This window comes from Ctenocephalides felis, unplaced genomic scaffold, assembly GCF_003426905.1.
Source record: "Ctenocephalides felis isolate EL2017-DRISC unplaced genomic scaffold, ASM342690v1 CF-g0.4_SCAFFOLD_01886, whole genome shotgun sequence".
Lineage (NCBI taxonomy): Eukaryota > Metazoa > Arthropoda > Insecta > Siphonaptera > Pulicidae > Ctenocephalides > Ctenocephalides felis.
This window is the reverse complement of record NW_020538040.1, coordinates 3,050,405-3,056,177: the sequence shown is the minus strand read 5'-3', so window position 1 is coordinate 3,056,177 and position 5,773 is coordinate 3,050,405.

The window sequence follows — 5,773 nt, the reverse complement described above, 5'->3', positions numbered from 1 at the left end:
CGTGCGTCCTGTAGAGCTCTCTAAAAATCACACTGTCATGATCATTATATTTCCTTTGTTGGTGAGTTTTTGCGCAAAGTATTTTTTGTTGTAAATTTTGTTCTAAAGTTTATCAAATTCAGTATTTGTGGTCATAGTTTATACATTGTAGATTAACATACTCAAATTTCAGTATTGTAGTACAAACAGTGCGTCCTGCAGAGCTCCTTAAAAACTGACGTTTTGTTCTGACATATTTTTAATATTTCTGGTATGTTTAAGGTTTATTATTTATATTTTGAAAATTTGTTAGAAAGTACATAGATTTTAGTACTTGTCATCATAGTATATGCATTAAAGAGTAACTTACTCAAATTACAACATTGTAGTGTAAATGGAACGTCCTACAGAGCTCTCTAAAACTGACACTGATTTACATAATACAATTGTTTTATTGACGACTTTTTGTAAGAATATCATTTTTTTTCTTGGTTTTTCTTCTATAAGTTATAAATTGTAGTATAACATTTCATAGTATATGTTATCATAAATAACTTACTCAAATTTCAACTTCGTAATACAAACGGTGCGTCCTGTAGAGCTCTCCAAAAATCTCACTGTCTTAATAATTACAATTCTTTTGTTGATGAGTTTTTGTACAATAGTATTTTTAACTATTAATTTTGTTAGAAAGTGTATAAATTTTATTTTTTGCTGTAACAGTATATGCATTGGAGAGTAACTTACTCAAATTTCAAGTTCGTAATGCAAACGGTGCGGCCTGCAGAGCTTTCCAAAAATGACACTTCTTTAAATAATACAATTATTTTTTTGAAGTATTTTTCTAAGAATATTAGTTTTTCTTGAGATTTTGTTCTAAAAGTTATCAAAAGTAGTATTTGTTGTCATAGTATATGTATTGAAGACCAACATACTCAAATTACAACATTGTAGTAGAAACGGCACGGCCTGTAGAGCTCTCTAAAAATGACAGTATTAGTCCCATATATGAGCCACTAGTTAACATATAATATAAGTGCAATGGTCTTGAGTTTGTCGGGTACTTTGTTCAGATAATTGTAAATAATTCAAAATTTTGTTAGAAGACTCATCGATTTTAGTATTTGCTGTCATAGTATATGCATTGGAGAGTAACATACTCAAATTACAGCCCTGTAGTACAAACGGTACGCCCTGTAGAGCTCTTCAAAATAAGCATTGTGTTCTAAAATATTTTTAACATTGCAAGTATATTTTAGAGTTCATTGTTGTTTAAGGGTAATTTTGTTAAAAAGTACATCAATTTTAGTATTTGTTGTGATTGTAGACATACGAGAAAGTTACGTAATCAATTTACAGTACTGTAGTACAAACGGTGCGTCCTGCAGAGCTCTTTGAAAGTGACATTGTTAAATGTAGTATACGAGTTTTGTTGATGGTTTTATGTAGATTATTATTTATATTTTGTAATTTTGTTCTGAAGTATAATAATTTTTGTATTTCTTGTCATAGTATATACATTGAAGAGTAACATACTCAAATTACAACTTTATACTAGAAACGGTGCGTCCTGTAGAGCCCTCTAAAACCGACATTGACTTATATTATACAATTGTTTTGTCGACGACTTTTTGCAAGAATATCTATTTTTTTCTTGGTTTTTCTTCCAAAAGTTGTAAATTTTAGTATGTCATGTCATAGTATATGTACTCATAAATAACTTACTCAAATTTCAACCTCGTAATGCAAACCGTGCGGCCTGCAGAGCTTTCCAAAAGTGATACTTTTTTTTAAATAATACAATTATTTTTTTGGCGAATTTTTCTAAGAATATTGATTTCTCTTGAGATTTTGTTCCAAAAATTATCAAATTTGGTATTTGTTATCATAGTATATACTTTGAAGAGTAACATACTCAAATTACAACACTGTAGTACAAACGGTGCGTCCTGCAGAGCTCTCTAAATATGACACCATCAGTCCCATATATGAGCCACTATAGTTTCATATAAGTGCAATGGTCTTGAGTTTTCCGGGTACTTTGTTCAGATAATTGTAAATTTTTCAAAATTTTGTAGAAATACTCATCAATTTTAGTATTTGTAGTCATAGTGTATGCATAGGAGACTAACATACTCAAATTACAGCATCCTAGTTTAAATTGTTTAATTATAAAAAAATATTCAAAGTTACCAAACAATTCTAGTAAATATTTAAGATACACAAAAGAACATGGTTGTATAAAGTTATTATTATTTATTATATTTTGTTAGAAAACTCATCGATTTTAGTATTTGTTGTCATAGTATATGCATTGAAGAGTAACATACTCAAATTACATCATTCTAGTACAAACGGTGTAATTATAGAAAATAACTAAAGTCCAAATTGTGTTTTGAATTTTCATTATGCACTTATTACGTGTACGAAATTGGTTAATATTTCAAAATTTTCCAAAAACACTCATCAATTTTAGTATTTGTCTTCATAGTACATGCATTGGAGAGTAACATACTCAAATTTCAGCATTCTACTACAAACGGTGTAATTTTAAAAATTATTCAAAGATAAGATTGTTTTTATCTTATACGAATTCGATTGTTGACGTGGGAGTAGTGTGGGCGCCAGTGATGGATTTATGCTATTTATAAAGTATTTTGTTAGAAAACATATCAATTTTAGTATTTGTCGTCATAGTATATGCATTGAAGAGTAACATACTCAAAATACAGCACTCTAGTACAAATAGTGTAATTTTAAAAATTAGTTTAGTGTACATCAAATGAATATCTAGTTTTATTCTTAGCTAATCCAATATTGTTTACAAGTTTCGGGAGGGACATTTTTTAGATTAGAGTCAATTTTGTTAATAATTTGTTCACACATGTATATATTATTATATATCATTAGAAAGCTAATGAAATTATCTATAAACTGTATATATCTATAAATGTATATAACGATTTAAAACTCTCAGAACAAAATTATATTAAAAAAATTTTTAAATTTTAAAATTGAAGAACAAACCGAGTTGAAACAAAATTACTGCACGTAAACGTAGAACAAAATACTTCGAGTGTGAAGTTCGTGCGTTTGAAGTAACCGTTAGATTTGAAATTCAAATTTCAAATATATTTAGTAAAATATTGTTTAAATAGGTATATATTATTATATATTGTTAGAAAGCTAATAAAATTATCTACAAATCTGTATATAACGTTTAATAACTTTTCAAACAAAATTATTATTAAATTAAAAATTATGAGTATATATTTATTTTTAATAAATTTAGTATATATTTATTTAACTATTTATTTTGTTATATAAAAGACATACTACTTGTTTAATTTACAATGAATCTTATTTAACTCTTGAGAAACATATATAAATGGCAAAATATCAATTAAATATTACATTTATTACAATTTTAATTAAATTTAATGTTAACAGATTCAAAATCAAAATGTCTGCTTGACAGCTCTGAATGTTTCATAAATGAAATGTTCATTGTTTATATTATATTAATTTTGTTCAAATTTGTCATATTTATATTAATTTTGTTCAAATTTTATTCAACTAATTATTAGTATTATATATCATTAGAAAGCTAATAAAATTATCTACAAATCTGTATATAACACTTTAAAACTTTTAGAACAAAATTAGATATAAAAAAATGATCAAAGTTGAAAAAATTGAATACCAAGTCCAAATGTCGGTTAATTTTTTTTATATTTCGATTGATTTTGTTAATAATTTGTTAAAACATGTATATATTATTATATATCGTTAGAAATCTGATGAAATTATCTACAAATCTGTGTATAACATTTAATAACTTTTCAAACATAATTGTGTAGAAAAATATTGCTAAACTTTAAATTTGTTCTTTTCATGGATAGACAGTCCATTTACCACTTATGTATTTAGCTTTATTTCTTTCTCTTTCTAACTTTTGCAATCCGTATCTCTCTATCTCTTTCTTTCGCTTTTATAAGGAAATATCTGATTTTTTTAAATTTTCAACAAGTTTATTTGACATTATTTATATTTCAATGTTTTTGTTTATATTTATATTTATTTAATTTAAATTTAATTAAATTGATTATTGGTATTACATATCGTTAGAAAGCTAATAAAACTATCTACAAATCTGTATATAACACTTCAAATCTTTTAGAACAAAATTATTTAGAAAAAATTGCTAAACTTTAAAACAAAATTTTCGCCAGGCTTCTACAATAATTTAGCATCAGCAACGTGTTTCTCTACGTTTTTATTTATTTCATTCAGATTTAATTAAATTAATTATCACTATTATATATCATTAAAAAGCTAATTAATTATTTACAAATCTGTTATAAACACTTTAAAACTTTTACAACAAAATCGTCTACGAAAAATTGTTCAAACTGTGACATCCAACTTTTTATTCATATAATACGTGACAATAATTTTGATACAAACAAATTTTATTACATTTATGGCCAAAGATTATTAATTATGTAAACTTGGGACAGTTAGGCGGATGCACAGGGCCGGATTGGGTCAAAAAAATAATAAACATAAAAATAATGGACATAAAAATAATATGGGGGCTTAAAAAAATATTATCGGTGATAATTTTTGTGTAATTATAGTAAAGGAATTTTAATATATATTTATTGTTTTAAATATTTTTAAAATTATACTGTTTGTACTAGAATGCTGTAATTTGAGTATGTTACTCTTCAATGCATATACTATGATGACAAATATCAAAATCGTAAACTTTTTTCTCAAATTATCCACCAGAGCCCGCACTACTCCCAAGAGTACATTCATTAGTGAGGGAGTAAAAATTACTATATTATGTTTGATTAATTTTTAAAATTACACTATTCGTACTAGGATGTTGTAAATTGAGTATGATACTCTTCAATCTATGTATTATGGCCATAAATACAAAAATTGATGAGTCGCCTTGGAAAATTTTGAATTAATAACGATTTTGTGGACAAAGTACACACGACAAATTTATGATAAAAATTCAAAATAAAATTCGCACTTTAACTTTGAGTAATTTTAAAAATTGGACTATTTGTACTAGAGTGCTGTAATTTGAGTATGTTACTTGTCAATGCATATACTATGACCACAAATACTAAAAGCGATAAGTCTTCTCACAAAATATCTCCTAAGTTACAAAAATCTACACAACCATCACCAGCACTTTTACTACTCCCACGTCAAACAAAAAATACAATCTAAACTTTGAGTAATTTTTAAAATTATACTATTTGTACTAGAATGTTGTAATTTGAGTATGTTACTCTCCAATCTATATACTATGATGACAAATACTAAAATTGATAAGTCCTCTAACAAAATTTTAAAATATTAACATTAATCTAAACCAAATACCCGAAAAATTGAATAAAGTTGCACCTATATGTAACTAATGGGTATGTATGGGAAATCCGGATAAAAATGTTAATTTTAAGGAGTTCTGCAGGGCGCACTGATTGCACTACATTGTTGTAATTTGAGTATGTTACTCTTCAATGCATATACTATGATAACAAATACTAAAACAGATGTATTTTCTTACAAGATATTCTTTAAAACCGACTTATAATATACAAATGCACTTATGCTTTGCTACTCAATCCACAACTATTGATTTTATAAATAGTACAACGGGTCAATTGTGATTTAAAAAGTTTTACTTCAAATATAGACGTGTTGGGTGTCAAATGAAAGGCCTTGACGAGCACTATCCAAATATATCAGTGGCGTCCAAAACAGACCAATA